This window comes from Ursus maritimus, unplaced genomic scaffold (assembly GCF_017311325.1).
Source record: "Ursus maritimus isolate PB19 unplaced genomic scaffold, ASM1731132v1 scaffold_1, whole genome shotgun sequence".
Classification (NCBI taxonomy): domain Eukaryota; kingdom Metazoa; phylum Chordata; class Mammalia; order Carnivora; family Ursidae; genus Ursus; species Ursus maritimus.
The window spans coordinates 98,047,900-98,066,348 of record NW_024423343.1 but is presented as its reverse complement, the minus strand read 5'-3'; the positions used below and the strand labels follow the sequence as shown (position 1 = coordinate 98,066,348).

Sequence of the window (18,449 nt, the reverse complement as noted above, 5' to 3'; positions counted from 1 at the left end):
CCCAGAGCTCAGACCCTTTAGACTCTGAACTTCTATATCTCTCCAGCTGAACAGTGAGAGGAACCACCCTGATTCCCCTTGGGTCCCCACACACTACAAATGTTTGTTGATTATTTATTGGGGGCAGGGTGGTTGCCCTCACATTTGGTGTAAAAGGGAAGCCTTTCTTTCTCCTTCCCTCCCTCCCTTCCCCTTTCCTTTCTTTCAAAACATAATCACAGAGCATTAATCTTGTGCCAGGCACTAGGGATCCTGCAGTGAATACAATAGGGAGTACCTGCCATCAGGGAGCTTGTAGTCTGTAGAAGAGACTGACAATGAGAAACCAAACAATAAGCATGCAAAGAGTATATGGTATGTCACAAGATGGGGGGACAATATAGCAGCTAAAAGCAGTGGATGCAGGAGCAGTAGTGCAAGAAGGGTGGGATGTGGAATGACCTCTTCGAGGGGGCCTGAAGTGGGCAGGCTGACCATGCATCGGGAGAACAGTGTGCCAGGCAGGGGACCAGCAGGTGCAAAGGCCCTGAGGTGGGAAGGAAGCACTTGTGTTTGAGGGGCAACAGAAGGCCGGGTTGGTCGGGTGAGGGAAAGAGAGTTGTAGGTGAAATCAGAGGAACAGATGGGGACTTATGGGGGAAAGTTTCATTTCTATTCTGGAAAACTTTTGAAAGTTTTTGAATAGGGCCATGGCTTAATCTGAATTTCCTTGGGAAGATCACTCTGGCGAGTGGAGAACTGATTTGTCCAGACTGGACAGGGAGGCAAGGAGACCATGAGGAGGCTCCTGCAGATTCAAGGCGAGAGACTGGAACCATGGAAGCCTGGACCACAGGGGAGTGTGTGCTGAGCCTGTCAGTGAAGCAGCCACCCAGTGAGGTATCACAGACATAGCACCCGAAGTGCCCCCAGAAATGCTGTTTGTGGGCCTGACTCAGGCCCTTCAGGACCCCTGGCTAAGGGCCCCACTGGTGAAATGACAGTCAGTTCAGAGACATGACATTAATAAACACTGAATCAAATACAAAATTTTTCTTTTTCAGTTTTCTTTCATCCTTCCCTGAAGGGAACCAGATTTCCCAAAACTTGTAACAGGGGTTCCCCAAGTGGGATGCATTTGTCCCAAGAATATAAGCTGTGAAAGTTTTGAAACTTGTATTTATAGCTACTTCTTATCTCCTTGATCTCTAGATTATTCAATCTGTGCTTATAACGTGCGTAGTACATTAGTAAGACTGTACATGTACTCACTTTATAAATACGTGTTTTGGGGAAGGTCCATAAAATACTTTGGGATGGAGAGAGCAACAAGAAAATATTTGGCCTACAGGGTAAGTCCCAAACTCCACAACAGGGCCTACGACTGCCCCACATGACTTCCTGTTTTCTTCTCTTCCCTTATCCCCACATCCTCATGTCACAGAACTCTCTCCCCATCGCCTGGTGTTCATTGGTGGAGATGAATGAGAAATTGTTCATTGCCTTTCAAAACTCAGCCTTTCCCAAACCATCTCCCTGACAACACATGCTGCCATCAGGCCCTAGACATATTTTTAGCACAGCACCTAAAATGCTTTATTACTCCTATTTATTTTCAGCTTGTATGCCTTGTTTGGCTGTGAACACCTTGGGATAGGTGTGGTGATTTTTTTGGTCTTTGGATCTCAGGATCGCCAGAATTAGCAAATAAAAATGTAAGGTGTCCAACTAATACATTTTTTAGTTTAAGTATGTCTTCTAGGACATACTTACTTGGGACATAGTTACACTTTGAAATTATTTGTTGTGTATATGAAACTCAAATTTAACTGGGATTCTGCATTTTAATTGGCAACCCTATTGCATCACCCGGTGCTCAGGTGCTGTCATGGTGGAGATGTTTAATAATTATCTTTTGAATGAATGTATGAATAAATAGGTCAGGCAGCAGTTATAAAGATTCCCCCCTCCCACCAAAACAGAGAAATGTAAAGACTGATTTTTTATCTTTTTAATAAATATGATGCTATTAAGGGGAAATTTGGCACCATTAAGTGTGTGTGTGTGTGTGTGTGTGTGTGTGTGTGTTTCCAGCTCTGTCCACTGACTGGGCCTAGAAGCAATCAGCAATGACTCTCTAGAGGCCATGAACACCCTAGCACCCATATCTTGGTTTCTAAATACCATTCCTCTCTAAAAGTTCTATGGAGAAATAGCTGGAAAGCACAAAGGCAGCCTGGAACATCTTGCTTTGTCAAAAAAAAACAAAGGAGAGCTTAAAGATTAATTGGGTCATGTATCAAGGGCACAGGACTCCCCTGGAAGGGGCTTCACTTCACCAGTGTGACAATTTGAACATCAAAAAGTATAATGTCAGTAATGAATATTAACACACTGAAAAAAATGAACACATTTATAAGGATGTGTGTGTGCGTGTGTGTGAGAGAGAGAGAAAGTTGCCGGCACCCTCTCTTTCCAGGAGAATGCAAGCTAATAAATATGGAAGGAATAGTAGAATGAGAAAATCACCATTTTGTAACCAGCAACATAGCAACTGATTGGGGCAAATATATTCCAAGATGAAGAAGGATTTGATTAAAAATCATCAGACAACAGGATATTCACCAAAGCCTAAATGATCACCCCACGGACTGTTTATAATTCCAAGGGGAGTGTGTACGATTTCAATGGCAGGGTCTGGAAGCCCTCCTCTAACCAAGCAATCAAACATCATCCGGGAGGATCCTGAAAATATGTATCTTCTGATGTGAAACAATTAGAAATACCAGTAATTCTTAGGTAATATTCTTGGCAAAGAGGCCTAACCAGAATCTAATCATGAGAAACAATCAGGCAAATCCAGATGTGGGAAATGTTCTAGAACAGCTGGCTTGAAATCTTTACAAATATCAGGGCTACAAAAGACAAAGACCAGTAGGAGACTCGTTCCAGGGTAAATGATGTTAAAGTGGGCATAGGCACAAAAGGATGTGGCGCGGGGTGGTGCAGGGGGGAGAAAAGCTACAAAGATATTTTGGGAATGTTGAAAAAAATTGAAACGATGTTATTGAATTCGTGTGCATTTTCTTTCTTTCTTTCTTTCTTTCTTTCTTTCTTTCTTTCTTTCTTTCTTTCTTTCTTTCTTTCTTCCTTCCTTCCTTCCTTCCTTTCTTTCTTTCTTTCTTTCTTTCTTTCTTTCTTTCTTTCTTTCTTTCTTTCTTTCTAAGATTTTATTTATTTATTTGGCAGAGAGAGCCAGGGAGCACAAGCAGGGGGGAGCAGTAGAGGGAGAAGGAGAAGCAGGCTCAGCAGGCAGCCTGATGCGCAGTGATACCAGGACCCTGGGATCATGACCTGAGCCAAAGGCAGACGTTTAACCCACTGAGCCACCCAGGTGCCCCTAATGTGCATTTTCTTACATGTGATTGCTGTGTGGGGGTTCTGTAGAAGAATATTCTTACTCATGCCTAGGGACTAGGGCTGCATGTGGTGATGTCTGTGACTTAATTTCAAATGGTTCAGAGAGAGAGAGAATGAATCTAGGTAAAGGGTTTTAAAACATTAAAAATCAACAAGGCCCACAAAAAAGGTGGGGCATGGGGATATTTGGAGACAAAAAGATCCAGAAACTGAAGAAAGACAGGGATGGAGAAAGGGAAGGCAGAGCATTTATGAACTGGCGACCAGTCTATGGGGAGGGAATGGTCCTACACTCTCTCTCCCTCCTTCTCCAGAACATCCCCCCACTTCCATTCTGGCAAAGCCCTCACTTCTGGCTTTGGGGTATGTTATGACCTATCCCTGGCCAGAGCAGAGCTAAACAATTGATTGATGAAGATAAAGCTCCTGTGATAAATTTGCCCTTCCAAGCAGACCTCAGTATCTCCAAGCATCACATTGCCCTTTAATGTCTTTATTAAAACATGTATAACACACACAAACATGCAAATATAATCCAACATCCTTCTGTACCCTCCCCTCTAGAAACTGCCAGGCCCATCAGATGATGGAATGCACCATCTGAGCAATGATTTCTTTCAAGACAATAATTACAAAACACTTAGTGGTATTTCCAAATGATTATACATTTTATTTAAATATTTATCTTTTTGAAATTTGACTTATAATCTATAAGTAATTAGTTATCAGCCCAGCTACCAGGGTGACAGGCGGGTTCCTTAATTTTCTATGCAGTCGACAGGTTTTAACTCTGAAATTATTCTAGTCACAGCACACTTCAAAGGTCTAAATGAAAAAAAAAGTTAAATGCCTTAATATCTTTGAGATTTGCAAAGATATTTGAGGATTTGCTGAGGGATTCAGTGTAGGATGAAGAAAGTGTTTTGTTAGCAGGGAGACTAACTTGCATCTCCAATTTGAAAGAAAATGTGAAATCCAAATGCACGAAGATTATTTAGATGAGAGCGCACTGAACGATCATTGTTCTCACTCTGCATTCTGAGCGGCTGAGTCCTATGTTACACTGGTTCGGAGGAAAGAGGGGTGGGCGTGATTTCCCCCTTCTGCAAGGGTAACCACGTTTCCACAAGTATAAAATGCAAACTGGCAAACCCTCATTATAAGGTGTATAAACTATAATTGAAGCTCAAACTCCCTCCTGGACAAACACACCCTCCAGGTACATTTGCAAGCCAGCTGGTGTGCTGGGCTGGGTCACCCTTTGACCTTCCTGCCCAGCCTGGGCCACGTGAGGCTTCCAGGGTCTGTCCCTTCTCCCACCCCACCAATGCTTTCCCCTGCCACCCTGGGCATATCTTCCGTGCTCCTCTGTCTCACACTTCTGCTCCTCTTGGCACAAAGCTCACGTTTCTCCCTGGAGCCCCATGACACTGTCCCAGAGGGCCTGGCCCAATGCCAAAGGCACAGGAAGTCCTGAATGCAGATTTAACTTATTGACTGCATTCAATTTGGCTGATGGTTTTTGGAAATTACTTTTTGGCCAATATCCAATTGTTGGCTGCCATTGGTCGCCATCTTATAAAAGCCAAATATAGTTGACCCTTGAGTAACACTGGTTTCAACTGCATGAATCCACTTATAAGTGGATTTTTAAAATAAACACAGTATGGTACTGTCAATATATTTTCTCCTATGACTCTTTTTAAAGATTTTATTTATTTATTTGACAGAGAGGGACAGTGAGAGAGGGAACACAAGCAGGGGGAGTGGGAGTGGGAGAAGCAGACTCCCCGCTGAGCAGGGAGCCCCTTGCGGGGCTCGATCCCAGGACCCTGGGATCATGACCTGAGCTGAAGGCAGACGCTTAATGACTGAGCCACCCAGATGCCCCCCCAAATATGTACTAATTAACTATTTATTGGTAAGGTTTCCGGTCACTAGTAGGCTACTCATAGTCAAGTTTTGGGGAGTCAAAGTTATATGGGGATTTTTGACTACATAAGGGGTCAGCGCCCTAACCCCTGTGTTGTTCAGGGGTCAACTGTACAAAGAGTGGCTCCAGGTAATTTGGAATGACAGTCAGCCAGCCCTGAGCACCTGACAGGGCACCTGGCTGCAGGGACTCTGTTCTCCCCTACAGACAGGTGGTGCCTGGAAGGAGCTAGGGCCTCACATGAGCTGGCTCTCCTGGTCAACCCTGGCTGCACCGTTCTGTTCCACAGCGAGGACATGGGGATAGGATTTTCTGGCTGTTAACTCATGGCCAGCCCATAGCACTCACATTACAGTTCTAACACGCTCTTTAGAAGAAAACTTCCATGTGGTTTCCTGTGAATCAAACTACCACAAGAGGATTCTTTTAAAGTCCCAGTTGAGTTGGGAGCAGGAAACAGCTTCATGGGCCCAGGATTCAGCACCTTTCATCACCATGCCTGCCCTTCAATACCCATCCGTCTTTCTTCCACTTCTCTTACCAAAAGGATAAGTCCAAATGCCTCTGAGAAATGCACTTTGTTTTCTGTTATTTCAGCCAGAAGCCCAGGTCCTTAACGTCAGAGAGTGGGAGGAAATGAAGGGACTCAAGCTATGTGGTTTGGTGTCCATGAATCAGAGGGTACAAAGGGCCCCTGAACCAATCCAGGGACATAGAGACAGAAGTTTAGTTCCCCTGAGCCCTTTTTGCCCCCTGGCTTGGTCAAACACAGCCCCGTCACTCAGGATGCTCAGAGCTAGCACTGAACAGTCCTTTCTCCCCTCTTTTCTAGAGTGGGGCTGCTGCAGCCACCCCATAACATCAGCCCCTCACCCTCAGCCTACCAACCTCTTCCTCCTGCTTTTGAACATACTGGCAATTATTAACGTGCAGCATCGGCTCCCTGTGACCCGGCCTCCTGCTTTCATTTCAGCTCTGTGGTCCTGCTCACTGTCCTTCAGGACATGATTTTCCATCTGTGTTTTCCAGACTGGGTAGAATGAGCACTTGATACCTCAGACTAGTCCAGGCCTCAGCAAAGCTGTGACCTCAGGGGTGTGCTTCTTCCCTCAGTCAGATCTTCCTTTTCTGCCCAGAGCTCTTCCCCTACCCTACTCTGCCTTCCTATCCCACTTAACTCAAACCCTCCTTATCTCCTTACCAGAACAGCTCTCTGGAGAGACCCAGATACCCTCATCTATATTCTGATGCAAGCCAGTGTCACCTGTCCCAGGGATTGACTCTAAGTCTCGTCTCTAGCTGCAGAATAGAACTGTAAATCCCAAGGAGCGGGACGGGGGCTGGCTGTGCTATGGCCGGTCACCTTCTGGTTGGGTGGGCCTCAGGCAGTCAAAGCAGGAGTGAAATTAAAAGCACTTAACAGCTAAGCACATGCTTGGCCTTCCTGAGCATCAGCAGGCAGATTAGAGACAGGACTCCCTAGTGTCTGCCATTAGCTGTCTGATTTGCAAGGTTGACTGAGCTATGATATTTGTTAATCCATTTAACAAGTATCTGTAGAGAGCCAACTATGTACCATGCAGGGTCTAGCCTAAGGGAATGTGGAGGTGAGCAAGCACACGAAATCCCTGCCATCATAGAGCTTGTATTCTAGTGAGGTAGACAGTCAATAAATAAGGAAAACAATTAAAAATATGGTTCATGACAAAGAGATGAAGCGGAAAGAGCAGTTAGGAGGCTATTGCCATGACCAGGGGGAAGATGGTGATACCTTGGACCAAGGTGGGTAGTGGCAAAGGTGACAAGTGCTTGCTTATATTCTGGACATGTGGTAAAGGTAGATCACATAGGATTGGCTGGTGGACCAGATACAGGGTATGAGAGAAAGAAAGGATTCAAGAAGGACTCCAAGAGCTCTGGCTTGGGAACCAGAACAATAGAGTCCTGCTGACTGAGATGAGGAAGGCTGCAGGAGGAGCAGATTTGGGGATAACTGTGGGTGAGGAGGGAATAACATTCAATTATTTATTCATCCATTCAGCCACTACTTATGGACTTGGCAGTGCGCTAGGGCTGGTAGTAGAAGGCATGTGATGAGTGACATTGTCCTTAAACTCATAACCCTAACAGCCCACTGGGATGAGGAGCCTTAATCCAGTAATTATATAACAATTGCATAAATATCAGCTATTGAGAGGTCTACACTGGAGAAGAATGCAGATTTTGGGAGATATGTTGCAGGAAATCTAACTTCATCGGGAAGGGGATGCTGGTTAGGGGAGGTGGAGATCAAGGAGTGATATGAAGGATGAGTAAGAGTTAACCTGGGGATAGGGCCGATGTGGGAAGAATATTCCAGTAAGAACAGTGTGTACAAAGGCCCTGTGATTAAAGGAAGTGTGGGGCACAGGACATTTGGGTAAGAGTAGAATATACATAGTGTCTGGAGCATAGCAGGTGAGAGAGAGCATGGTGGGAGAAGGTGCTGGAGAGGTTGATGGGGCCAGGTCATGCAAGGGTTTGCAGGACACATGCAGGTAATTTGTTATTATTTTAAAAGTAATGAGAGGCCATTAAAGTGTTTTAAACAGAGGGAGAGGCTGGTCCAATTTGCATTTTGGAAGATCACTCTGGCTGCAGAGTGGAGAATAGATCAGGGAGGACCCTGGAAATGGAGAGCCAGGAGGAGAGGATCATGAAACCCAGGAGAGGGGTGGTGGAAGAGTGGAGGGAAATGGAAAGATTGGCAAGATATTTAGAAGATATGAAAATCCACAGTACTTTTCAATGCCTGGTATAGGGGATGAAGACAAAATATAGCAGAGCTGTATTTTTAAATTATGAATATAAAAAGAATGCAGGAGATGACATTCAGGGTCCTTTACTATTATTAAACAAATAGTTGCATGTTCTTAGTGAGATATGGAGCACATTTCCTTATCTGTGTTGCCTGATACTGTTTCCTGGAATAAAATCCCTGAGCCTGAAATTCTGTATATCGTGCTTGGGATATCTTGGGTACAGTCATCTAAATCCAGTGTCAGAGCCATGGAAAGGGGTGGAAAGAGGGAGGAGGTATGAAAAGTACAACATGTAGAGGCAGACAAGCCTGGGTGTGCATCTCAGTACTGCCACCTGCTAATTGTATGATGTTGGCAATATTCATCCAGTCTGAGTCTCAGTGCCCTTGCCTATATAATGACAATGATAGCATAGCACTAACCTTATAAGGCTCTTGGTGATGATTACATGAACTAACACATACAAACTGAATACCCAGGACTTGACACATAATAAATAAATAAAGGAGTAAATGTTATTATTATTCATAAATAAGCTACTGTTTATGAGAGCACTTTAGCACTTTGGTTTATAATCTACTTGTATCAGTTAGCTAATGCTGTGTAACAAACTGCCCCAAAACTCAGTGGCTTAAAGCAACAATCATTCACTCTCACTCTTGCTTCTGTGGATTAGCTGGGATTCTGCTGATCCAAGTTGGGCTCAACAGGGTGACTGTAAGATCTGGGTCCAGCTCTGCTCCACAGGGCCTGGGCCTGTGATTCTCACTGCAGCTGCAGAAGCACAGGAGGACGAGCCCAAATGTGCAAGCATATTTTAAGCCTCTGTGCACATGATGCTTACTAATTAATGTCTCTTTGGAGATGCAAGTCACATGGTCAAACCCAAATTCTGGGAGTAGAGAAATCTACCTCACCTCTAATGGGAGCAAAACCACATGACAAAAGGTGTGGATATAGGGAAGATGAAGAATTAGACACACCAATTACTCGGTGTGTCACATCACTCTTCAGTGTCTCCTGCCTTTCCACGAAGAATCATTTGGGATCATCAAGGCATAGAAAAATGGCTGCTGAGAACCAATTCCCTTTTCCATTCTAGTTTCTTCCATCTCTATCTTCCTCCTACTTAATCTTTTTCAGGGCTGTGACTTCGTATTCCTTTGAAGAAGTATCAGTCAAACTTCTTTGATGGCAAGCTACGGAAAACAACTCTGGCCAGTTGTATCAAAAAGGCAATTGAATGAAGGGTTACCATGTAGCTCACAAAAACTGGCAGGTAGTTGGAGAACCAGGTTAGGAACAGAATAGATTACAGGACAGCTCTGGGGACCGAGGAAGTAGAACCTGATCAATTCTCTTCTCTAGGCACTGATGCTGGTGTGAGGGAGCTCTAGGGGGGCTTTCCATCACTGAGTCTTTGTGCTCAGAAGTCAAAGTCCTGGCAGAGAAAGGCCCACCTGTTGGTTAGGGCAGGGAGGGCATCATGGTTTACAGCTCATCAAGACTATCCATGATGAGGAAAGAGGAGGTTGGGAGAATGGAATGGGATGACCCAAAACAATCAGTGTCCTCTATGTCAGGCTTTGTTGTCAGTGGTTTTGTAGCAAAAGGAGCCCTGGAGTACAGACAGCAGCCCAGATTCTATCCCCTGCTCTGCCCCCAACTTGCTTAGAATACAGAATCCAAGGTGGATTCGTTCTTCTTTAGCAAACACTTATATGGTGCTTACAGTGTCCCAGACACTGTTCTGAGAACTTGGCAAGTATTAACTCAGCAGTCCTTGACTTCAAGGAGTTGTTAGAGAGGGTGACAGCATACCTGAACTCAAAGCTTAGTTCTAGGGATTAAATGAACAACATGTGTGAAACATCTAGCACAACTCTGGCATGCAGAAAATGCTCAGTGTATGTGAATTCCCTTACCTGAGCCATCTCCCACTTCCATCCTTCCAGAGAGCTCTGTGAGAGGGGAGAATGCCTGAGGTTTCAGGTATCACTCTAAGCTTTTGATCTTGACAGTAGGAACAGCACCCCCTTCAACATCACAGCTTAACTGCACCAGAGCCCAAGAGGAGGTATGGGATGTTGTAAGACACTGGGACATCTTCAGAGTGGACTGGCATGTGACCTCAGGATGCCTTGTTATAGCTGTCTTAGGTATTTCTGATGCCAGGGAAATGTTGGCTCCATTTTCTATGCTCTTAGGAGTACTGTATTCCATTGTGATGATGGAAATGTTCTTTATCTGTGCTGTCCAATATGGTAGCCAGTAGCCACCTGTGGCTATTGAGCACCTGAAATGTGGTTAGTTTTAACAGGAGAACTGAATTTATATTTAACTTTAATCATTTAAATTTGTGGCTAGTGGCTATCAAATGGAGAGTGCAGCTAAAGTTTTCAATGCTATGGAGCTCCCTGAGGGTCCCTGACAGCTGGAGTGGGGTGGCAGGCTGGTATTTTAGAGAAGGACTTGATGTCTCACTTTTCATCCCTATGAGGCAGCTCTGGAAGGATCCCTGCCCTGACAATCTCTGAGCCCTGGCTTCTGCTCACCTCTCCAACCAGCTTTTCTTACTCCCCAGTGACAAACCCAGGTAGCTGACTGATACTTTGGGCAGGAATCATCCTGCTTCCATCCTACTCAGGCTTCTCACAATAAACAGACCCAAAGGTTAATGGAGGTGAGATAAATAGGAGACAGTTGGAGAAGAATTAATTAATCTGGGGTTTCAGTTGCCCCAGAGTGACTCATCCCTTCAGAACCACCTGTGTCCTGGCTGATTTCACAGGTTGCATCCTACAAAAGAAGAACAACAAAAATTCTGTATATATCAATAATAGTATTTAGAATCACAGAATGTCAAAGCTTGAGGGAACCTTCCAGAACATCTGCCTCAACACCCTTATTTTATGAGGGAGGAAACTGAGGTCTAGGATGGGCAGCCTGTGAGGCTGGCTGTAGTCCTACAGGATGGGGTGTGGCAAAGGAGGCTGTTTCACTCTTGCATCCAAGCTGATGAAGCCAAAGGGTGGGTCCAACAGGATCCCAAAGAACCTGATATAACCTGGGAACGGATATAACCTGAGAAGTGTGTCCAAGGTGGGTCATCTGAGCAGGGTGTGGAGAGCGGATTTGGGAAGCCCAGGGAAACAGAGCTGGGGAGGAAGAGGTAAGCCAAAAAAGTATGGACCCACATTCTGGACAATTAGCAGAGCCATCTCCAGGGCCTTCTTGATTTATTCAGGCTGCTATAACAAAAATAACACACGCTGGGTGGCTTAACCAATGGACATCTGTTTCTCACAGTTCTGGAGACTGGGAAGTCCAAGATGAAGACAGCAGCAGACAGGGTGACTGGTGAAGACTCATTCCCTGGCTCTCAGAAGGCAATCTTTTCTCTGTGTCTCCACACGGTGGAAGGAGGTGAGGGAGCTCTCTGGGTCCCTTTTATAAGGACAGTATCCAATTTATGAGGCTCTATGCTCATGACTGAATTCCCTCCCCCAGGTCCCCCTTCTGAACACCATCCCCTTCGATGGGGGGTGGTTTTCTCCATATGAATGTCGGAAGGCGCACACATTCAATCTGTAAGAAGGACCCACAGTGAGAATTTTCTGGGTGACTAAGGGTCCATTTCTTGAGCAATCGGGACCCATTTTGAGAACCCAAGATGGGACACAAGATAAAACATAGTAGGACTTTGTCCCACTTGCCAGTGGTAGCGCCCCAAGGCTCATTCCCAACTCTTCTGCTTCTCTGTAGTGCTTCCGAGACCTTGTCACCCTAGCAAAATAGACCACATATTTTGAAATTGCTTCCCCATCTAGAGCCGTATTTGACAGTATATATAATTAAAATAATAGGTGTTATTTATTGAGCACTTCTTTAGGGGCCAAGCATAACGCTAATGGCTTCACAAGCCATTATGCCACTTGATTCCCATGACAACCTTGTCAAGTAGACTTTCTTCTACCCATGTTACAGGTGAGCAAGCAGACTTAGGAAGACTGAACAACTTATCCCAGGTTACACAGCTCATAGGTGCCAGAGATAAAATTTGAGCTCAGGTCTCTCTGACTTCAGAAGCCTGTCCTCTTGTAAGCCCTTGAGTGTAGCAGGACAGGCTCACTGGCCCCTTTCAACAGACTTGGAAATGGAAAGATCACGTGGCAGCCTGGGGACACAGCGCTGGGTAGCAGCACAGAGGACTCTCAGTGTTGAGTTTTCTGTGCTTCCTTCAAAGACCGCGTTTTCCCTGGTCAGGGGTCATTTTTCTCTTGTGACCAGGTGACTTCACAATTTATTTCATTTGGCAGGCAGGGAGGGGATCTCCCCCACAGCAGTCTCAAGTGCCACCTGGACAGCGAATATTGATTTTGGAAGTCAGGAGCGTGGTCTCATGCCTGAGTCATTTCTGAAGGCACACCACTTCCTGAGTGGCACCCCCAGTTAAATTACGGTGCCTTGTCCTTTTGGCCAGCTCCTTGTGTGTGAAGGGAGGCGGGGCTCCCAGCAGACTTCAGGGAAAGGTTAAGAGCTCCACACAGCATCCTCGATGAATGTTGGGGGCCTGCTCCACCAAACGCGTGTCTGAGCAAAGAGCACTCCTGCCTGATTAATAGGCGCACACTTTGCCTTGATGGGGGCTGGGCCCACGGAAGGGACTGTTAATCATCTCTCCTCAGTGTCCTGCATGGGAGCACAAGCTCCCAGGGGCGGGGCTGCCAAGTCTTAGAGGCTCAGGGGGGCCATGTCACACCCTCCTGTCCAGGATGCTCCCCAGTGCCCCTGGGAGGACTAGGAGAACCTTAACTGGTGGCTTGTTCCCCACTCTGTCACTGTGTGGCTCTTTTCTGGTCCTTTCGGAGATAGCAGCTCAGCTGTCACCCTGGGTGGTGTCTTCTGCCCTCGGGGTGGGGGAAGGAAGCAGCAAGAGGCTGAGTATGCCTTGGGGGCTGGAGTTCCACTGAGGCCAGAGGACTTCACCCCCTTTCCCAACGGAATAATAAGAGATAATACCATCTCTGCTTTGTTTTCATTTTGTTTTGCTTTATTGTGGTAAAATACATATAATGTAAAATTTACCATTAGTGACATTTAGTACAGTCACAATGCTAGGCAGCCATGACCACTAGGTGTAAAACATTTTCATCAGCCCAAAAGGAAAAACATCAACGGTCACTCTCCATTCCTTCCCATGTGCCCCAGGCCCCGGCTGCCATTAATCTGCTTCCTGTCTCTATGGGTTTGTCTAGTCTGAATATTTCCTATGAACAGAATCATACAATATATGGCCTTATTGTGTCTGGCCTCCTTCACTTAACGTAATGTTTTCCAGGTTCATCCATGTCAGTAGTTCCTTCCTTTTTATGGTTGAATACTATTCCATTGTGTGGATAAAGCAAATTTTACTTATCCATTAAGCTGTTAATGAAGCTTGGGTTGTTTCTACCTTGTGGCTTTTATAAATAACACTGCTATGAACATTTGTATAAAGAAATAATACCGTTTTATCTGTTTGAAACCAATCCAGTTAGTTCTGTGCTGCAGCCGCTAGACACATGTGGGTATTTAAATTTAAGTTAATTAAAGTTAAATTAAATTAAAACTTCAGTTCCCCAGTTGGACTGATCACGTTTCAACCACTCAAAGCCACGTGCGGCCAGCAGTTACCATATTGATTAGCACAAATGCAGGGCATTTTCACCATCACAGAAACAGAAAGTTCTACTGGTAAACTTCTATCTAAAATGTATAATTGAGGGGCACCTGGGTGGCTCAGTCAAGTGTCTGCCTTCGGTTCAGGGCGTGATCCCAGAGTCCTGGGATAGAGCCCCTCATCGGGCTCCTCCGCTGGGAGCCTGCTTCTTTTGCTCCCACTCCCTCTGCTTGTGTTCCGTCTCTCGCTGGCTGTCTGTCTCTCTGTCAAATAAATAAATAAAATCTTTAAAAAAATAAGTAAGTAAAATCAAATGTATAATTGAAAATGACCAAAAAAGATCAGTGAGTACAAATTTCCAGTTATAAAATAAACAAATCATGGGGATGTGTGTACAGCCCGGTGACTAGAGTTGCTAATACTATATTTCCTATTTGAAAGTAGCTCTACTCCAACAATTCCCCCTGGATGGAACTACTGTCAGGGAGCAGGCCCCCACAATTGCCCACTGTCATCAAACCTGGGGTCCTTCTCAGTGTCTGAGGCTGTCCACTTCCTGAAGTGCAGGGAGACAATGCAGTGGTTGAGACAGAGCTGGTGATGTTTCTCAGTGGCTTGAGGGGAGAGGGCCTGCCTGGGTCACCAGGCCAGCCTCCTGGAGGGAGGGAAAGGGGGTGAATGGCACTGACCCAGCCCTGCTTAGTCAAGCAGGCACAGGCAGGAAAGCAACCAAGAAGCAATTCCTGGTGTGGGGCAGTCTCAGGCACCCCACAGGGGGCCCCAAATGGACTTTTAAGCATCTGGGGGGAGCATGGCCTTCTGGAAAAGTGGATGCACTCAGAGAAAGATTGACAGACCCCTGATGGCAAGCCCCTGACCCTCCCCCAGAGGACGGACAGAAAAAAGCAGCCATGTGGGTAATAGGAGTGGTGATTGGGCAAGTCTGGGCCGAGGAGGGGAGAGGTAGCGGCCCTGTGGATGTTTCCACCTGAAAACAGCCCCCACCCCCATCTTCCACCCAGGGCGGGCACAGGAGAAACCCAGGCTGCTGGTGGTCTGGGGCCAGCCCTGGCTGGGCCTCGAGAATTCAACCAATTTGCTCTCTTCTTGGAATTCCATTTGTCTCTTGTATGTAATCAAGATCAACCCAGGGATGCGTGAGATCATTGGTTTTAAGCTCTTTTTTTTTCCCTTCCAGTCAGGGAATTCTTTATTCAAATGGAATCTTACAAAGAATAAAACAACAATTCTCATGAAGTACAAAGCAAAAAAGAATAAAGCAAAGCTGGTCTGGTTAAAGATGGCGGTGGTGGTGGCAGCGAGTAGCTGAGTGGTACCCAGAGCTCAAGCACCTCCCCCCAGCTGCACCCTGACTTCTCGCCCCCATGATTTCCCACCTCTAAGTGCCCATGATTTTAAAATAACATTTGCTCTCCTACCAGTTTTGGGGGGGGAGATTTTGAAATCAGGCAAACCTGGGGTTCAAATCCCCGTTTTTCCTTTTTAGTACTTTGTAATTTGGGACAAGTAACATAACTAGTTTACCCTTAACTTTCTAATCTGTAAAGTGTATCAATATTACTCACTCTCCAGGGATCTTAGGAGGTTAAAATGCGCCCGCGTGGAGTCTGACAACAGCAGGTGCCCCTCGTGTGTGTCCTGCCTTCCCCCTGTGCAGGGTAGCCTCATATCTCATCTCCCCTGGCCCCCCAGACCCTATCCAGGCTCTGTCCTGTGCAGTTATGGGGCAGGCACTATGCTGGGTAGTCAGTAGTGGGGACTTGAAGATAAATAAGACAGAGTCAATAACTTCATGGAACTCATAGACCAGAAACTGATAATTACCACACCGAGAGTTTAAGGAAATGGATATAGTCAAACCTAGATGCAGGACTTCATATTTACCATGATTAATGTTCATTTTATAGCTCTGGGCAAATCTTCTGGCTTGTTTTGAATCTTATTTCTGTCATCAAACATAATAGCTATCTCATCTTTCTTTCCTTTATCTGCAAGTGTAACCAACATAGTTTCTGTATCTTTCCAATGTCATGACCAAGATGGTGACAAGAACTAGAACCAGAGCAAGAGCACAGTTCTCGATCTTCCTTCCAAAATAATTCTAATATGTGCATCAACCCTTGGTTGTTCAGCCAGTTCAAAAGTCATCTTTCGCTCCCATGCACACTCCCACACCTTTATATTTTATAATACTTGGTGATAAATTTTTTATATGCACACTGATAATTTTACATGCATGCATAAATATAATGGTTTCATAGACACATATATCACCATATATATACATTATTGGGTTTTTTGGTCAATGTTCTACACTAATCTTACATACTTTATCTTATTTTTTTTGTCAATAGTAACTCAAGAATCCCTTTCACAAAGATGGCACCAGAGGTGAAGAAGGAAGCCCTCGCTCCTCCCAAAGCCAAAGCCAAAGCAAAGGCTTCGAAGGCCAAGAAAGTGGTGCTGAAAGGCATCCACGGTCACAAAAAAAAAAGATCTGCACGTCACCTACATTCCAACGACCCAAGACACTGCGTCTTTGAAGGCAGCCCAAATATCCTCGGAAGAGCGCCCCCAGGAGAAACAAGCTTGATCCCTATATCATCATCGTCAAGTTCCGCTCATGACTGAGTCAGCCAGGAAGAAGATAGAAGACAACAGCACACTTGTGTTCATTGTGGAGGCCAAGGCCAACAAGCACCAGATCAAACAGGTTGTGAAGAGGCTCTACAACATTGACATGGCCACGGTCAACACCTCGATCAGGCCTGATGGGGAGAAGAAGGTAAACGTTCGACTGGCTTCTGACTATGATGCATTGGATGTCGCCAACAAAATTGGGATCATCTAAACTGAGTCCAGCTGGCTAACTCTAAATATAAATTTTTTCACCAAAAAAAAAATGATTTTCACTCATGAAAATCACTCCAACTTGGAGCTCCAATTCATAGGTCACCTGTCATAGCTCTAATGCACCCTGTTAAATGCTTGCATAATAGGCTGTCATATGAAAAATGTGCCATAATTTATTCATCTATTCCTAATTGATAGGAATTTTTTTTTCTGTCAAGCAATAAATATTCTTATATATATGTCCATACATACAGGTGCTTTTATTTTTATGAGATAAACACTGAGAAATGAGAGTGCTCTTAATTTTAATATCTTAATTTTAATAGATGCTGCCAGATCACTTTCCAAAATGGCTGTCATAAATTATATTTCCATATAGAAACCAGCAGACGGCATTTCCAGTGTTCTAATTTTTGCATACCTGATAGTTATAAAGTGACTGCTCATTTTTACTTCTTTAACTGAAGTATAATTGACATATAACATTATATTAGTCTCAAGTGTACAACATAATGATTTAATATTTGTATATATTGCAAAATGATCACCACAATAAGCCTAGTTAACATTGGTCATCATATACAGTTACAAAATTTTGTATGTGTGATGAGAACTTGTACGATTTACTCTTTAAGCAACTTTCAAATATGCAGTATGATCTTATTATCTATAGTCACCATGCTATACATCACCATTGTTACTTTAATTTACATTTCCCTGACTACTTCAGAATTTACATATTTTTAATGTTTGTTGATTATTTAAATCTGCTCTCTTGCAGATTATTATCTTCTTAGTTTCTTTACCTATTTTTCTATCAGTTGTTTGTCCAATTCTTGTCAATTTGTGTAAACTCTTTATATATTATAGATTTAACCCTATCTATTGCATTGCAAATATTTTCCCAAATCCATTTGTGTGTACTGACTTAATTTTTAGTATGTCTCGCTATACGTAAGTTCTTAATTGCTCTGCTCTGCTTTTAAAACTTCTGGTTTTCTAGGGGCACCTGGGTGGTGCAGTCAGTTGAGTCTTCAACTCTTGGTTTCAGCTCAGGTAGTGATCTCAGGGTTGTGAGATTGAGCCCCACGTCCAGCTGTGTTCTCAGCATGGAGCCTACTTGAGATTCTCTCTCCCTCTCCCTCTGCCCTTCCTGCTCCTGCTCTCTTTCTCTCTAAAATAAGTAAATAAATCTTTAAAAAAACTTCTGGTTTTCTAGCATCAATTTGGATGGTGTCCTTGTCTCTAGATTAAAGATGTAGGCTCTTGGATGTAATTTTTATTTTTTCCACATTTTAAATCATTAAGTCATCTGAAATTAATGTTTTTGTTTCTCACGAATTGAAATACCAGATTTACTGTTTTATTTCTCACTTATTTTATAATCTATTTCTGGATTTTCTATTCTGTTTCACAGACCTATTTATTTACATTTATGGGAAGAACATATTATTTGTTTATAGGGACTTTGTAGCATATTGTGATACTTGGCAAGGTAAATGCTCACTCTTTTTTTAAAAAATATATTAAATATATATATTTTCTAGTCTCAGACATATTTATTTATTTATTTATTTATTTATTATTTTTAGAAAGATTTTATTTATTGATTTGAGACAGAAAGATACAGAGAGAGAGCATGAGCAGGGGGAGAGGCAGAGGGAGAGGGAGAAGCAGACTCCCTGCTGAGCCGGGAGCCCGATGCAGGGCTCAATCCGAGGCAGGACCTGAAGATCATGACCTGAGCTGAAGGTAGATGCTTAACCATCTGAGCCACTCA

At 44.2% G+C, this 18,449-nt stretch overlaps 1 pseudogene; it reads left to right on the top strand.

Annotated features, from left to right (window-relative positions):
• The first annotated feature begins 16,195 nt into the window (after nt 1-16,195).
• Nucleotides 16,196-16,714, top strand: LOC121104499 (annotated as a pseudogene).
• Nucleotides 16,715-18,449: the final 1,735 nt, after the last annotated feature.